Below are 19171 nucleotides of genomic sequence, written 5' to 3'. Positions count from 1 at the left end.
TAATCAGTGCAGTTTTCTTTTGATTGATGGGGGGGCAGGCACAAAGGAGAGAGAGAGAGACAGACAGACAGAATCTTGGCTGCATCACATGCTCTCAGCACAGCACCATTCGCTCCTAGCTGAACACAGATGCAACTGGCAAGACAAAAAGGTAATCATCAGCAAAGAACCTGCTCAACCACAGCTACAATACAATTAGGTAGAAACACTAAACTAACATGCACACAACACCTAATGGAACCAGCATGGACAAACTGCAAATCACAAACCTATATCCAATAGATCTGGAGTAGTCAGTCAATCTCTAGTTCATTAAGTCTGAGCCAGGAAGTTAGAATATTTAATTCAATGCCAAGTTAACAAATAGCAAGAGAGTGGAAAGAAAGATACAGTTGAAATGAGAATGAAATTTGAAAATTACTTTTTTTTGTTAAAATTTCCAAAAATCGAAATCTGAAGAATCAGACCCCACATTCATAAAATCCAGTTTTGAGAGGAAACATTGGTGATAAGGCTGTTGCCAAACAACCTCCCTCACTCTAAGATGCATGCATGTACAATCACACAGCAATCATGAAAACTGTTCACGAGCTGTTCCCTTTGAAATACTGAATTGGAGCAGTTGCACAAAAAAACTTATGATACCCCATAAAGAAATAAACAGGTTGCGCAGAACAAAAAAAATTATAGGGGTTATTACTCATCACGTTGTTAAAAAATTCATTTGCCCATGTTTTAGTCTGTATTAATCACAGAAGTATAACAACTTGATGTCATTCTACATGTTTCAACTCTCTTCCTCTCTGCACAGATGCTGCCTGATCTGAGTTTTATCAGCATTTTTTTGTTTTTTATTACTGAGTACAAAAGCAAGATTCAAATAAAGTGGAGTCCTAATCTGCTAGTATGTCTTCTCTAATTCTTACTGATAGCCCAGGAAAGTGGTTTGCATTGCTTTCAAAGGGCAGTAGGAATCTGGAACTTACTTCTCCAAACTGGACATTCGGTCCATTGAAATTTATGATAGAGTCAATAGATTTTTGTTTGTGTGGGTATCAGGGATATGCAACAAAGCCAAGTAAAGGGAGCTCAGGTACAAATCAATCATGATTTCACTCAATGACAGAACAAAAACATTTATATAGTTTCTTTCACAACTTCAGAGCACCCCAAAGTGCTTTACAGACACTTTGGAAGTGTAGTCACTATTGGAAGGTAGGAAATGCTGCAGCCAGTGTGGGCACAGCAAGCTACCACAAAATGTGATAACATACCGTCTGCTTTTGCAATTTTAATTGTGATAAATATTTACCTTGTCCTCTCTGAAGCAGCACAATGGAATGATTTATCTTGACCCAGAGGAGAACCGGGCCTTGGTTTAACTAATTATTCTAAAGACAACAGCTCCAACTGTACAGTGCTCACTCAGTGCTGCTCTGGAATGTCAGCCTAAATTATTGTGTTCAAATATCTGGAGTGGGACTGAAAAATGTTAAGAGCTGAATGGCCTACTGCTGTTCCTGTATTTCCATTTCAATTGAATTGAAGATCCATGAAGAGATACTTCATAACCTTTTCAGGATCGATTTGCCTTTCTTGTTGTACAAACAGAGGTTTTGCCCACCAGGTGAACAAATCTTCCTTTTCTCAGATGAGAATTTTTGCATCACTTCCTTCCTTATCTTTCAAACTATTGACATCAGAGAAATGAGTTTTGGGCTTGAATCACAAGTTTTATCAAATCCAACTAAAATTATATTTTAATTAATTAACATTATTAATTTTTTTTTAAATGGCTGATAAAAATGAAGTAGGGATAATTGTTAATTCCCCAACAAGTATTTGTACCGCAAATTACTTTTTTTTTAATAATTTGGATACCACAATAGAAATCCAAATATCCAAATCTGTCAATAGCACCCAAGATTTGTGACATAATAAACTGTGTAGACAGGGGCATAAGATTACAATGCAACAGTGATAGATTAACTGAGTGGAAAAACTGTGACAGATGGTGCAGACAAGTGTGAGGCCATCTATAATTGACCATGAAAGGATAGATCAGAGTACAAACACTGCTAATTCTCCAGTCCAGAATACTTGGAATCAAGTTTATGGGCAGCACAGTGGAATAGTGGCACTGCTGCTTCACAGCACCAGGACCTGGGCTTAATTCTGGCCTTGGGTGACTGTCTATATAGAGTTTGCACACATTTTCCCCATATTCACATAGGTTTCCTCAGGGTGCTCCAGTTTCCTCCCACACTCCAAAAGTGTTGGGGTTAGGTTGATTGGCCTTGCTAAATTGACCCTTTATGCCAGGGGGATTAGCAGGGTAAACACGTGGGGTACTAGGGATGAGGCCTGGGTAGGATTGTTGTTAGTGTAAGCTCGATGGGCCAAATGGCATCCTTCTGCACTGTAGGGATTCTATGAAGCCATTTTTAGATTATAGCAAGCTTTTAGAGTGCCTAGCCACAAGTGAGAGAACCAGAAAACACATAGTAGAAACATAGAAGATAGGAGCAGGAGGAGACCATTTGGTCCTTCGAGCCTGCTCAGCCATTCATTACAATCATGGCTGATCATCCAACTTCATAGCCTAACCCTGCTTTATCCCCAGAACCTGTGATCCCATTTGCTCCAAGTGCTATATCCAGCCGCCTGTTGAATACATTCAATGTTTTGGCATCAACAACTTCCTATGGTAACGAATTCCACTCCTGTAGTAATGAATTATATTTTATACAAATATTTACCAGAAACAGAAAATAGCAATAAAACATTAAAATTACATAAAATAACTTTCCTTATGCAAATGCTGTAATTTCCATGTTTCTGCTCCCAACATCCTGCACTAAAATGACGCCATCTGTTAGGGACTACTCAAAGAATTCCCAGACAACTAGAGTTTCCAAACAGAGTTTTCCAGAATTGGAGGGATTACAGTGTGCTTTTGTAAAAAAAAGCGCTGAAAAGTTACAAACAGTGGTGGTGCAAAGTGATTTATGCCAAAGAGGTTAGGACTCTGTTCTCCAAATAAGAGATGTATGACCCATTAGAAGTGATCAAGATCATCAAAGCATTTGATCAGGCAAACGTAGAGATGATATTTTCCACATGCAGATGAGACCAGAACTAGGAGCCATAAATAGTAGTGAATAAATGCAATAGGGAATTCAGGGGAAAGAAACATCTTTAGTCAATGAGTGGTTAATGTGGAAGTCGTACTATAAGTTGTTGAGGTGAGCAGCATTAAGCTAGACCGAAATAAGAGGCAGATGTAGGACATCTTTATGTGGAGCACAAACACCAATATGGATCTTTTGGCTCTTTCCTATAATATAAATAAGTTTTACAACTTTGCAAACATTGGGAAGAGAAAACCCTGTCTTCCATCCCCATCAAAAACTCTGTTCCTGAATTACTGACTGAGACTGAATCAAACCATTCACATCACGGGCATTCTTGACTATGAGATGGACTTCTGACCATCATCATCACCAAGCCTGTCTACTTACACTTACATATCAGCCATTTACACTCTACCTCAGCACATCAGCTCCTGAAACAGTCAGCCATACCTCAGTAATCTCTACATTTGACGTTCTCCTGATTAGCCTTAAATTTTGCATCTTCAGTAAATTTCAGCTTGTCTAAAATTCTTCTCCTTGGACCATAACTTGCACAAAGTCCTGCTTGCCTAACATTAAAAAGTCAAATAGTGGCTTTTTTTTTTTTAATTCTCATCCTTTATACCAAATTCCCCAATGACCTCACTTCTCCCAATTTCTAACCTCTTCCAGCCCTACATCCCTCCACACTCTTAAGCTCCTCCAATTCTGGCCTCTTCTACATCCCCAATTTTCACTGCTCTACCTTTAGTGACTGCACATCAGCTGCTTACGCTCCAGAAATCCTGACTTAAACCTGGCCCCCTTTTCTTTCTTTAAGATTCTCTTCAGTCACCTGTCGTAATTCTCCTTACATGACTGGTGTCAGATTTTGTTCAATAGCAAGCCTCCAATGTTTTTGGATATATTTAATATTAACAAAGGTGTTATATAAACACAACTTTACAAAGTTATTACTTGCTGTTGGTGATGAAAATTTATTTGCATTACACATTTTTTTTTAAATGTTGAGAATTTTACAGAAACATTTGGAATTCGTCAGCAACACCCATATCTCATGAATGATTTTAACATGTGCTACAGGAACAGAGGAATAGGAGTAGGTCTTTCAGCCTCTTGAGCCTCTTCAACTATTCAATTAGCTTAGCAGTGATCTGTACATTTAGTTCATTTGAGTGCCTTGACTCCATATCCCTTGACACCCATTACAACAATTTATCATTCGGCATTTTCAGCAGCAGGAGGGTGTGCGCTGCTGGATTGTTTACTCTTTCCAAATACTGAATAGAAAATGTAATCTTCTGACCAGGCACCAGCTTTCTCTTAGGACAATATACCGAAAGGGAGCCAAAGCAGGACTCTCCCTACTCATCGAGATCGTGTAATGTGAAAATATCCCAGAACTACTCTTTGAAACTATAGAAATCACATAGATCGATATTTACCCTGCACTATAACATGAAAATATGCTAGAACTTCTCTAAATTCCGACCAGCTGATGTTGCTCATTGGATTGTTTTGTTGCCGAGTTTCATCCTTGATCACCATCCCAAATCAAGGGCATTTCTATTACTGTTATGAACCGCAACAGGCTATTGCAATCAATTGTTCTGCTTTGAAGCAAAACTGGAAAGACTGCCCAAGCACTGTTCAAATCATGCATTTTTTTAGGTCATTAGCACTTGACCAGCCTCAGCACATATTGCCTCGTGTAATAAATCCAATCGCCAACACCTTAAGTTGTTACAAGATTTGCCAATGAAAACAAGGACGTAAGAAATAGGGGCGTCTTGACAAGTACGTGAATAGGATGGGAATAGAAGGGTATGGTCCCCAGAAGGGTAGATGGTTTTACTTAAGTCAGGAGTATGGTCAGTGCAGGCTTGGAGGGCCAAAGGGCCTGTTCCTGTGCTGTAATTTTCTTTGTTCTATAACTTGTGTCTTCTACTGTGAAGATAGAAAAAGTAATTTTTCAATGTCTTTGCTGTCGTCACATTCATAGAGTCAGAGGATTATAGCATGGAAACAGGCCTTCGGCCCAATTTGTCCATGCATGCCGCCTTTTTTTTTGAAAACACCCTGAAACTAATTCCAATTGCCCGCATTTGGCCCACATCTCTCTATACACATCGTACCCATGTAACTATCTAAATGCTTTTTTAGAAGTTAAATTATACTCGCCTCTACTAATACCTCTGGCAGCTTGTTCCAGACACTCACCACCCTCTGTGTGAAACAATTGCCCCTCTGGACACTTTTGTATCTCTCCCCTCTCACCTTAAATGTATGCCCTCTAGTTTTAGACTCCCCTACCTTTGGGAAAAGATATTGACTATCTACCTTGTCTACGCCCCTCATTATTTTACAGACCTCTAAGATCACCCCTCAGCCTTCTACGCTCCAGAGGAAAAAGTCCCAGTCTATCCAGCCTCTCTCCTTATAACTCAATCCATCAAGTCCTGGTAGCATTCTAGTAAATCTTTTTTGCACTCTTTCTAGTTTAATAATATCCTTTCTATTATAGGATGACCAGAGTTGCACACAGTATTCCAAATGTGGCCTCACCAATGTCTTGTACAACTTCAACAGGACGTCCCAACTCCTGTATTCAATGTTCTGACCAACCTGAAACGAAGCATGCCAAATGCCTCCCTCCCCATTCTGTCCACCTGTGATCCCACTTTCAAGGAGCCATGAACATGTATCCCTACATCTCTTTGTTCTGTATCTCTCCCCAATGCCAGACCATTAACTGAGCAAGTCCTGTCCTGGTTCAATCCAGCAAATGCATTACTTTGCATCTAAATTAAACTCCACCTGCCATTCATCAGCCCACTGGCCTAATTGATCAAGATCCTGCTGCAATTGGAGATAACCTTCTGTCCACCATACCACCAATCTTGGTGTCATCTGTAAACTTACAAACTATGCCCCCTATATTCTCATCCAAGTCATTAATATAAATGACAAATAACAGCGGGCCCAGCACTGATCCCTGAGGCACACCGCTGGTCCCCGTGATAGTTTCCACTGTCTCTGCCTCTAAGAGACTAACAATGACTTTAGCTACTCTCTTCCTCTTAACATATTTGAAAAAACTCCTACAATCAACTGTTCATGGCTAATTTACTGGTTTCTATTTTGCTGGTTTCTAACTCAACCTTAATCCTTGGTCTTATTATTATTTTTTGCAAGCCTATAATTTTAATATAATACTATCCTTGACTTCATTTGTAAACCATGGATGGATCTTTCTTACAGCATTTTTTTTTAAATGGAATGTATTTTTGTTGAACATTTTGAATTGTTGATTGGAAGTGTTTCCCATAGATTAAAATTTATGGCAGCAAATAAACAAACAACCCAATCAACTTTAGCTTGTTCTCACCTAATTGGCTTTGTTTAGGTTTAAAATTCTTGTTTTGAACTCAAGTGCGTGGAACTGAACCACTATCAGATCAGCCATAATCGTACTGAATGGCAAGGCAGGCTCGAGGGGCTAGATGGCCTACTCCTGCTCCTATTTCTTATGCCACTTCCAAATTTAATATGGAATTCAATAACATTCTGATCATTTTTTCCTAGTGGGTCTTTTATAATGAGATTACTAACTATCTATCTCTGCACAATGTTAGATATTAAAATAGCTTTATTCCTAGTCAGTTCCATATCATATTGTTCCAGAAAACTGTTACAAAAACATTCTACAAAATTCATCTTCGCCAATTTGATTTGTCCAGTCGTTCACAATTATTACATTGTCTTTGTTACAAGCTCCAGTTAACTTTTTTCTTTAATGATCTGGCCCAACTACTAGTATAACAACTGTTAAAAACCTACAAACTACTCCCACCAGCACTTTATAACCCTTATTATTCCTAATCCCCACTGTTACTGATTCAACAACTTCATCTTATGAGCCAAGAACCTTTCTCACACTAGAAGTGCAATTTACTAATCATGTAAATGTAAGCAAGGAAAAATACCTAGCCCACCAGTCTAAAGATGGCACCATTTGCACTGAAATTGTCCTTGCTCAAATTGCTCACTGCTCCAAATTATCTTCAAAGATGTACCAAGAATTGTCAAATATTTGACCAGGCTGCTAGGATGACTCAATCTAGTTATTACCATTGATGCAGTCGCTTTTCTTTCTTAATCAACTATCGGATAGTGAACTGCGGCAATTTGAAAACAGATCACTAAAAATAGTATTTAGAAATGTCCTTCGTGAGTCAATAAAATATTGGTGAACATCCTTTAATAGTACAGAAACTAGAACTGAAAGAGTCTACGATAATGGTGTTAGAACACTATGAAGTCAGGCTATAAATTCAGAAGTAAAAATCAGTGAACGCTCCACAATTTTCAAACTTCTGACGCCTCCTTTCACTCAAACTGTTGATCCGTAACACACGCCTCTGCTTTAAAAACTTCAATAAACTATGTGGATTGGCCACACATTCGATCTCATAAAAAGTGAAGCATATCAATCACTATAGGCTACATACAAAAAAATTGTAAAATATTTTCAAAATTGTAATATTATTTCTAAATAAAGTGGCTTATTGAACATGATTGCAATAAAAAGGTTTAATGTTTTTAAAGTTCACCCTTTTAGAAAAAAAAATCCCCTTGATATGGAGGTAAAACAGGAAGAATACAATCTGGCATTAAGCCAAACATTCATTGAAGAATGGGCATAATAAGGAATTGTATTACACCTACAGATTAAATACCATTTGATCTGTTCCAATGTAAAGACTGACTACATACAGAAATGCACAAAAATACCATACATAATCTACTTTAATTCTTGGACAACTAGTCTTTGGTGAAGATTTTTGAAAGGTTACAGAGTTCAGTTAGACCACAGCTGACAAATACTTATTTCTTTTGCTTCAACACAGTCCAAATAAGCAGAGACGAAGACTACGAACAAAGCTGTATTTGACAGTAAATGTTTGCTTATGTACTTCTTTTATTCATTCTCAGGATGTGGGTGTCACCAGCAAGGCCAGCATTTATTGCCTATCCATAGTTACCCTGAAAACATGGATATGGGCCTCTTCCTTGAACTGCTGCAGTCCACATTTCAACAATCTTATTTTAACAGCTGCAAGATGGTTTCAATTAAATTTTCAAATGCTATCATATCAGATGTGAACATTACAGTTTGGAGAAAGACTGCAATTTGAATATCATGGATAGTCAACAATTACTAAAACAGAGGGAATTTATGTATTGGGCATGCAGATTACATTTCACTGCTCATCACTCACTTAAAATAATGCTAATTAACTAAAAGAACTTAAGATTATTCCATTTAAAATTAGATAATGGTTTTGATCCATGAAGGTTCTCAATACAGAATTAAATTCAGTATTTGAATCTGTTTACTAATTTTAACTGGTTTCAACCAAGCATGATTTATCTTCCTATATTGACCACTGAGAATCAAGGGTGTTTCCTTTAATGTCAAAGATTGTTCTTAGACATTATATTATTATTCAACAAAAGAGTAAATCTCAACTTGACCGCGTTCTGGATAAGGAAGCATCGCAAATAAACGGCCTAAAATAAGGGGAACGTTTGGGAAACAACAAGCTGGTTGACTTTTAAAAATGCCTTCTGAAATGTACTCAGTTCAAGGGCAATTAGAGATGGGCAGTAAATGACACCAACACCCAATAAAAGAAATGTGATTTCAGTCTGAGCTTTCACTGCAGCAGTTAATCATCTGGGAGAAGCTGCTTGCGTTGCAAGCAGATACATCTGCATTCAAATGTTCCATCATGGGTGGATTCAAGTGTATTTGTGGGATTGGTTTCACTTCCAAGGTTGAAAGGATGGGCTCCAAGCTTTAAATAAACTCTGTGCCAAGTTGTTGCCAGACTCCTCCATACTCCTTGACACGGAAAACCTGCCAGAAATCTTGCAATCAAACACACCAGAGCTTTGGTGTGTATACTCAGTTTGCTTCTGTAATCTGTGTGAAAGTACTCACCCTCAACAGAGTTTGGGTGCAACCTCACTCTCCAACAAACTAGATGCTACATTATCCTTGTTGTGGGTGAAGCCCACTCATGCTTGGTGTATCATGTGCAACCCCTACCTTTAATTAGTCCTTTAAGATTCACGCGATGTCAGTCTCTGAGCTGATGACCGTGTGTGAAATCAAGAGATCGAGCTATGTTTCCATCATCACTCTCTTACTGTTTCTCCAGTGCCTGGTCAGGTTGCAGTTTGTCAGTAGCTAAAAGGAGAAAGACACAAGAGTAAGGCTGTGATGTGGGAAGCAAGAAGAAACAGGTGTACGCTTACACCATCTGCAGCTCAATCAGAAGGAAATGTAGGATATGTGAAACAGTATTAGTTATGAGTGCACACTGCATGATTACAAAGCTTTTAATGGCATGGGTGTCACAACAGCAGCCACCACCATCTCCTCCCTGGCACATCACTCCCTCTCCAGTTGCGCAGCACCTCATCTTGCCAGAAAGATGGAAATAAGCCAGTGAGTGGTCTGCCATCTGTTTTGGTAATGTGGCTATTATGGTTGAATAGCTGACAGCAGGTGCAGCTGCATAACATAGGTTTGAGGCCTGCAGCAATGTAATGCTATGTAGTGCATAAATGTCAGATACAAACCCTGATTGGTAGAGATGGCTGATGAGTAATAGAGATGTTGTGAATTGAGTCGTGTGTGAAGGAAATCTTATGTTAAAGTTCATAAAATAAGAAATAGGAGGAGTTGGCCACCATTCGGTTCATTGAGTCTGCTCCACCACTCAATAAGATCATGGCTGATCAGATTGTAACCTTAACTCCAACTTCCTACTTGCACTCCTCAATCCTTGACTGTTTTTTACATCAACATCTGAATATATTCATTTCTCATACTCGCTAGATTCCCATATCAGCAAGATTGCCAATTCAGATAACTAAATTAAGGGGCTCTAAGCTGTGGGTCCATTCCAAACACTAATCAAAACTTTCATGCACAGGATGTAGCCCAGCAATTTGAACTAAATTGACCCAATTCCAAGAAGTGAATAACCATTGCAATAGCCATCCCCTGCAACGACACACTAGATGGTTAAAGCTCCGAAGTCAAATAAAATTGAGCACACAAGTAGGTGGATAGAACCCAAGTCCAACATCATGCCACAAGCTCAAAGGCATCAGTAAAACCAAAAATAAAAGTACTGAATTAAGCAGGGTTTCTCAATTTGCAAATTAGATAAGAGAAAGAATTTACAGTTTAAAAAAAAACACAAACTTTTAGACCTTAACTTTAAAAAGAATTGGATAACTATTCGAGCTGGGCTGAACTTAAAAATTATTACTTATTAAAGTTTACTTATTAAAATCATGATGGAATAGTCTTCCACCTGGAGTAAAAAAAGACATACCTTCCAAGAATTTTTAGAACTGACTATATTTTTAATTTAACAGTACAAGTTTAATTTTGCTCCAAAACAGCTGGTTCAGATACTTCTTCCTGCTTTAAAAACTTCACTTAACTCTTCAATGCAGTTAATCAAAACATGTCGCAGACTTATTACTTCAGTTTATTAGAGAATGAGATAGAGATTCACACACAAATTGTGCTGTGGAAGAATGCTCCATTATAAATTAATACAATGAGTGTTACTTTTAGTACAAAGTCTGGAATGTTTAATTTTTTGCTCTGGATTACACAGATCCCAAAGAGTTAAGCAAACAATATAAGGCTTTAGTGATTGGGAGAATCAGTACACAAAGCCAAACTTAATTTTCTGATAGGAAGGTACAACCAATACATATGACCTTGATCCAAGCATATTTCCAATGAGCCAAAGTATCTTCTAACATATGGAATCCCCGACACAAGCACTAGAAGCAAAACATGAACTAAGAATGAAAGACTACCATTTACATTTTGACACAATACTCTGCATTACACCCCAGCAATTTGCAAACATAGGAGATGTTTTATAAAATAATTTCTCTCATCAGCTGGGCATATATATGTATTGAACTTTTCAACAATAACACTTGACCTAAACTGCTGAAGCCATGTTGCATTTGCAAAGAACACAAGTTGTTTTTACAGATACGAAATCCATGCAGTTCTGAGATATCACATGACCCAACTGTTGGCTGTAAAAAATGCTGACATTTGAGTAGTTGGAGAGAATGCCACAAGGCAACGGTATTACTCCATCTCTCTTTCTTCTGAAACCACTCTCAAAGTGAAGATGCTTGTGATTTGAAAAACCCACAGAAGACCTCATTGCTGCAAGCATGGGATCACAGGATGGAAAGTTTGCCTCAATAGTGGCAACTCTGGGTCTTGCATGAAGTGCCTTAATCAATAAGCAGAATTCAATACAAACACATTTCAACACAATAAATTCATCCAATTCGACAGCTAAGAATTTTATACATCTACCAAAACAAATAACAAATTTCTGAGTACATGAATCTTCTATTGAACCTGCTAGCAAGCTCCAGGTTTGAATCCATTTTGTGTTAATAAAGCAGCAATGGCATCCATATTGCTGACCAACTGGGAAATTGTTAATGCCATGAAGGAAGCTGGCAAGCAATAAAAAGGCTCAAATTAAGCATCCAGCTTGGTAAAGGTGCCAATTCCACCTTGGCCATTGTTTCCAACAAATTGTGAATGACTGCTGAGGAAGTGGCACGACTAAGACAGGTGTCCTGCAGAATTTTTATTTGCGTTAATTAGTTTACGTACAGAAAATGCTATTGTTAGGAAACAAAATCACAATTGGAGAGTTTTTTTAAACAACTAAAATTTGTACTGTGCCGCGCTCAAATTTCAAACTTTTACTGTGTAGTCGCAGATTACATTTGTGTGTTTCAATAATTTGTTTTTTTTTAAGCTTCACTGTGTTTAATTCAAACTTTTACATAGTTTGAATCTTTGGAGCAAGATTATTTCATATTAACAAACAAATAACGCATACCAATTATATAACGATAATAGCATAAAGCATTTATGAAATGTTTTAGATTTGTGATTGTGTTGTCTCTTGGAACCTGGGTGGCTGAAGGCACAGCTGCCAACAGTGAAACTGCAAAAGCTATTAGAGTGAGGGGAACAGAGAATTAGGCAGTGGGGGAATATACTGCTGGTGGAGGTTGCAGATAAAAAGAATGAACCCATGGAAAACTTTGCACAAAGCTAAGAATTTTGAAATCTGATGCTTTGGGGATTAGGAACTGTGTAGATCTGGGAGGATAGTTGCTGTATAAGCAAAACTCGGTGTGAAACTGGATGGATGTAAAATTTTGCATGCACTAAATTTGCTAAGTATGGATAAGGGACCAGGGGACATTAATGTAAGATAGAATCATAAGGCAAGAGACATAGAAACTAGAAAGAATAGGCCATTTGGCCCATTGGCCCTTCTCCATCATTCATCTTGATCATGGATGATCATTGAATTCAATATCCTGATCCCCCCCTTCTTTCCATACCCCTTCAGTCCCAAGAGTTACATCTAATTTCTTCTTGAAATCAGATGTTTTAGCCTCAACTACATTGTGGTAGCAAATTTCACACATTCACCACTTCTGGATGAAGAAATTACTCCTCACCTCAGTTCTAAAACGTTTACCCCTTATCCTCAAATTATGACCCTTAGTTCTGGACTCTCCCACCATTGGGAACATTTTTCTGAATCTACCCTAACATTTAGAATTTTGTAAGTTTCTACGAGATCTCGCTTCACTCTTCTAAATTCCAGTGAATTTACTCCTAACCAATTTCGTCTCTCCTCATATGACAGACTTGCCATCCCAGGAATCAGCCTGGTAAACCTTCATTGCATTCCCTCTATAGCAAGGGCATCCTTTCTCAGATAAGGACACCAAAACAGCTCACAATATTCCAGGTATCGCCTCACCAACACCCTATACAATTGCAACAAAACATCTCTATCTAAATCCTGTCGCTATGCAGGCCAACATACCATTTGCCTTCTTTACTGCCTGCTGTACCTGCGTGTTTACTTTCAGCGACTGATGCACAAAGCTCTTTCCACTTACACCCATTCAAGTAATAATCTTTCTTCCTATTACTGCTACCAAAGTGGATAACCTCATTTATCCACATTATACTGCATCTGCCATGCACATGCCCACACACACAAGCTGTCCAAGTCACAGTGAAGCATCTCTGCACCCTCCTCGTAGCTCACTCTCCCACGCAACTTTGTGTCATCTGCAAATTTGGAGATAATACATTCAGTTCCCTCATCCAAATCATTAATATATAAAGTGAACAGTTGGGGTCCTAGCACAGATCCCTACGGAACCCCATTAGTCATTGACTGCCAATCAGAAAAAGACCCATTTATGTCAACTCTTTGCTTCCTATCTGCTAACCAGCTTTCTATCCATTGAGACATTACCTGCAATCCCATGTGCTTTAACTTTACATAGTAGTCTAGGTAAGACCCTGCCAAAAGCCTCAGTCTAAATAAACCACATCCACTGGGTCTCCTTTGTCAACTCTACTAGTTACATCCTCAAAAAAATTCCAATAGATTCATCAAGCAGGATTTCCCTTTCGTAAATCCATGCTGACTCTATCTGCCTTCCAAATGCCTATATATGAAATTCTTTACAATAGACTCTAGCCACTTCCCAAGTACTGACGTTAGGCTCACTGATCCATAATTCCCTGTTTTCTCACTACCTCCCTTTTAGAATAGTGGGCTTACATTAGCTACTCTCCAATCTGCATGAACTATTCCAGAGTCCAAAGAATTTTTGAAAATAACCGCCAATGGATTTACTATTTCCAGGGCCAATTCTATAAGTACTCTGGGATGAAGATTATCAGGACCCGAAGATTTATCGACCTTCAATCCCATCAATTTCCACAAAACTACTTATCTAATAATGCTGATTTCTTTCAACTCCTCACTATAACATGCTTCTCTCAGCACATCTGACACTTTATTCATGGCTTCCTTGTGAAGGCTGCACTCCAGGAATTCTTCCTCCTTTGAACAGAGACTAATTTTGCTCTCCCAATCTATATGCAGATTAAAGTCACCCATAATCACATATTTCTTTAACATATGCATCTCTGATTCCCATCTAATGCTTTTCCCAGCATTACCACTACCTCCACCACCAATGATTTTTGCCCATTGTTGTTTCCGAACTCAACCCACACAGATTCTACATGGTCTATGCCAATATTTTTCCTCAACATCGTATCAACATCATCTTTAAATCAACAGTGCAAATGCACCACATTTTTTTTCCACCTGTTCTTCCTAAACTTTGAATAGCCCTCAATGTTTAGCTCCCATCCTTGCTCACCTTGGGGCCATGTCTCCGTAATGCCAACTATATCCTAGCCCTTTACATCTATCTGTGCAACTAATTCATCCATTTTGTTTTGAATGCTCTGAGCATTCAAGCACAAAATCTGAAAGTGGGAACTTTAAACGGTTCTTTTCCTACTATTTTTCGCTTAATCCTTATTTGACTCTGGCCCTTGATTTCTTTGCCTACCACTTTCCTTATTCTCCTTACTGTTGTTTCCTCTTGTTCTTAGTTCCCGCTTTGAATCCTTGCCATGGTTCCCATCCCCCTGCCATATTAGTTTAAGCCCTCCCCAACCACTCTCGCAAGTACCTGCCCCAAGGACATCAGTCCCAATCCTACTCAGGCGGAACCCGTTAGCGAAGCACTAGTTGATTTTCCATTATATTACCCTTAGTCAAGACTGAGGGCAATTTTCACAAAGAAGATGAGACACTTTGTTCCTCAGCTGATGAGAGGCTGCTACCATTAATTTCAATCAATTAAGAGTGTGGTGGGGCTTGGGAAAGAAAGCACAAGTCAGTTGTTCAAAACATCAAGCGAAAGATATTACTTAGGAATAAAACCGCAGTTTAAAAAAATAGATAATAGGGATCACTTTCATATTATATCCATTCAGATAATAAAAAGCCTCTAGCAGTGCAATTATTGATTTTGTCTGCTGACAACCAGATCATTAATTATGAAAAACTGACAACTGTAGGTTAATCACAATTGATAACAGCAATATACACAAATATAATTGAACCATTAAACTAAACTGAGAAATTCAATCCATCCTATAGTAAATAGCTGCAAATACGCAAAATAAGCCATGTGACAACAGTATGGAACCAATATGTGCAATTTTAATTGCCCGAAGCAATGGCTACTTAGCTAGTAGAGTTGGTGCTGCACTTTACTCTCCTTACACCTATTCCACCACAATGCTTGCCAATATGGACTATAATAGTGCCTCTCAGATTTGAATTTGGTCAATCTCAATAACAAAAACACTTTTTTTTACAGGAAAAAGACCTGTCAGCTGGAGATGCAATGGATTCCAGCATGCCTTCAGGTCTCACTGGATCTTACATTTTATAAAAGGTCAGGTGAAGAAGAAGAACTAATGGATCATTGAAAAGCTACAACTGAACACCAGTAGCAGAAAAGAAATGTTAAGACTGCCCAAGGAAAAAGAAACCAAGGCAATATAATTCTGCTGGATCAAACAAAAGTCCAAATATCAAGGAGAAAAAGATGGTTTGAAGACATACAAGACAGGACAGAAATGTCACCAACTGCCAATGGCAATAGCACAACTGCGTAGGTTCATGTATATAGTTTTTCAATTCTACACGTCACAGAAACTCCGGAGGAAGAAGAATCCAATACATATGTAGTTACCCGGTTACCAAGGTAATTTTAGCAGCTGTCACGCTAGCACGGCGTCATACTGGCTGTCTACTGATCAAGTTGATTACACTGCTTCAGTGGTGTTTGGAGCTCTTGTCAATATACACAACCTGTTTTGTTCTTTAGTGGGTCTCCTGGGACTGTGTCAATTAATAACTGATCATTAATCCATAGTACTTTAGACATTATCAATCACACAGAGTGACTAAGTTTGGAAACTGGAACTTTTCTTCTTTCAGCCTGGTGTCATTACAGGTGGGTGCTGATGTAAGGATTAGGTTAATTACAGGTTTCCTCTGAATCTTCACACCAATCATGTAGGTTAATTATATTACACATTTAGATTCCTGCATTCATTTTTATTGTGCAATGTTAGTTGGTGATGCATTGAGAGTTTTGAGTTGGTAGTATTACTGGCCAAAATTAGATTTCCCAAAGGTTCCATTATAGTGTATGCTTCTGGTTTTGTTAAAGCAGATCTTGTTCTCTAATTTCCCACGTATAAGTTTTCATGGAGAACAATAAGGAGTCTTGCTTCCTTAGAGATGGGGAGAAATTGATTTTTTTGAACTTTTTTTTATTTTTCTTTCCTGTTTGCCTTAACACTCTTTCTTCCTTTATATCCCTTCTATGTGTAATTTGACACCAATCACCCTATTTCTTTCTTAAGCTTGCTCTCTTCATTTTTCTACACTTAAATTTAATTGGTCAAGACGACAGATCATTGGACTGGAAATTTATGAGGTCCCAGATGTCCACTTGATGTCACCACACCATCAATTTGCTACATGAAAATAATACAATACAAAGGGTGAGGGGGAATAATTCCATTTCAGTGCACTCAGCACACATGTTTAGTAATTCCTGGGTCAATAAATCACCATAAAGTGGGGGCTGTAGGGAAGGGGTGAAAACACAGTTAATTATGGCCACTGTACAACACCAAATCTAAAATGGACAGTGACCCTATAGGACGTCTCTATTTTGGGCCAATCAAACCTCACTCGTCAAGCACATCATGACCATCTTAATAGCATCTGACTAATGTGTTGGTTAAATTAATCATTGATATGTTGACAATATGCGCCATTAAACTTGCCATGTTGTATGAACCTATAATGTATACATTCATACAAAGCAACCGAACATCATAACACTACCCAGGAGACGCTAGAGCTGAGTAAAAACATAGTTGAGTGCTTCACATTATCAGGTAATGGGAGCTATGATTATATGTTCTTTCCATTTGATTTCTTCTTGAAAAGTAACTTTAGACAAATATTATCCTTCACAACAAATTTCTCAATCCTCCATTCTCCAACTTCTATGGCACAAATACCAAACTGGCCAGTTATTATCATATGGGAAGCTCCCAAGTACATTAGCCATATAAATCAAATTTGTTCAGGACATTGTTTATTATACTTGAAAATGCAACTATTTCATGGAATAAACATGATACTAAATAGCCTTGTGTGCAGCAATCTGAATGTACAATTTAACACAGCTGTTTAAAATTGAAGTGTCCTTTGCTGCCTTGCCTTAAAAGCCAAAGCAAGAACATGCACAGCTGTAAAAATGTGATTACGTTGGTGGGTAAACTAGCAACTTAAATAAAACTGAATAAAGCAAAATGCATAAGATGCCACTTGTTAAACCTACACCCAAACATAGGGCATAATAATTACAGTAAAACCACTGCCCAGTTTAAAGTCAAAAGTAAATGAATCAGTAAAGCTAGTCCACACAGACATCAATTGGATAACTGAGTCAATTTATTGGTAACTGATGGCATAAGAAACCATTCTACATTAAATCAACAATGTGTAGGTTCCCTCTTTAAAACTGCTTAAGCAGACGTTTTTATCCACTCTTGGCAATACCACACAAAACATAGGGTTGTGGGACAATTCTAATTTTGTATCTCCAAAATTCAAAGATGCCTGCGTGTACACCACAATATGGTAAAACATGCAATGAAACATTCCCAGAAGTAATTTACTACATCTGCGTCCGTTACAAAACCACACAGACATATATGCAGTGAATTTTGGTAAAAGTTAACAACCCTTCAAATCAAGATACTGACAACACTTACATTAGCTGAGTTGCCTTTTCATGTAATGTTCTATTATGCTGCCATTCAGATTAGGTTCCTGAGATTCAACTTTTCAATTTAAACATTTTAAACAGGAGTTGATGCCAAGACTGTTTAGGTGGAATCCACTGGTGGAAGAAACATTTTGAATAAACTGTTATTACTCTATTTTCAAGACTCCATTTAAGCAGCAGCTAATAAATTTTAAAATATAGCCGATAATGTGTTGCTTCTGGACTGAAAAGTGGTCATTAGATACTCAAGTTTGGCATATTTACTGCTAATGCAAAATCATCTCAGTTATGTGGCTTACAAGCCAGAATTTGCACTATTTTTCTTTACTGGTGGACGAGCATTGTTTTGTTACGCAATGTTTACCTATCTGTAGGTTGTAGCCACTCCTCTAAGACTTGCATTGCCGAACAAAAAGCTGAAACAATTTATACCAATTTGCAAATATACAAGTATATCTACAAGGACTTACAATTAAATAGTGCTTTTCATGACCAGTGAACAACTCAACACACTTAACAGCCAATTAAGTACATTTGAGGTGTACACACCGTTACATAGGAAACACAACAAACATTGCACACAGCAAACTCCCACAACAGCAATGTAACAGCAACAAAAAAAAATTGGTTTCGTGATATTGAGGGACAAATATTGGCCATGTTACCAGGGAGAACATCCCTGCTGTTCAAAATAATGCCATGGGATCTTATGTGTATTCAAACAGGCAGATGGAGGTTTATGGTCTCATCCAAAAGACAGTGCAGTGCTTCCTTAGTACAGCACGTGTGTCAGCTTAAGTTGTGTACTGAAACACAAGGCGGCACTTGGACCTAAAACCTAATAATTCAGAGGCAAGAATGCTATCAACTGAGTAACAGTTGACAGACACTAGGCAAGGAATAACAATGCCTGTTCTATCGACACAGCATGATGTCCAGTGCCAGATTTTCTACTATGGTGAAGACATAGTACAACACACCTGCTTCACAACTTAGACAACATACATTTGGGAAAATTGGAAGCTCTTATTTAAAATTCTAGTTCCGTAACCTTTAATACTCAAACAGAATGCAACTACTCCTAAACAATGAATCTCAAATAATTCTGAACATAACTGATACCCAAAATATATAAACATAAAACTCAGAGCAACTGCAGGAAACTGCTTAAATTG

General features: G+C 38.1%; 1 protein-coding gene across 21 annotated transcripts in view; it reads right to left on the bottom strand.

The window, feature by feature from the left end:
- epb41l2 (erythrocyte membrane protein band 4.1 like 2) overlaps positions 1–19171 on the bottom strand; it is a 170782-nt gene that overhangs the window by 136188 nt on the left and 15423 nt on the right. For 20 of the 21 annotated variants that reach the window (XM_080192443.1, XM_080192452.1, XM_080192457.1 and 17 more), the window contains one exon: positions 9250–9390. The gene's annotated coding sequence lies outside the window, so the exon portion shown is untranslated. Of the gene's footprint in view, positions 1–9249; positions 9391–17982; positions 18111–19171 lie in introns of those variants that run through there. The other variant, XM_080192444.1, reaches the window with a different exon arrangement.

This window comes from Carcharhinus amblyrhynchos, chromosome 7 (genome assembly GCF_965287045.1).
Source record: "Carcharhinus amblyrhynchos chromosome 7, sCarAmb.v2.hapA, whole genome shotgun sequence".
Taxonomy (NCBI): domain Eukaryota; kingdom Metazoa; phylum Chordata; class Chondrichthyes; order Carcharhiniformes; family Carcharhinidae; genus Carcharhinus; species Carcharhinus amblyrhynchos.
The sequence above is the reverse complement of the archived record's forward strand: the minus strand, read 5'-3'. Positions and strand labels throughout refer to the sequence as shown.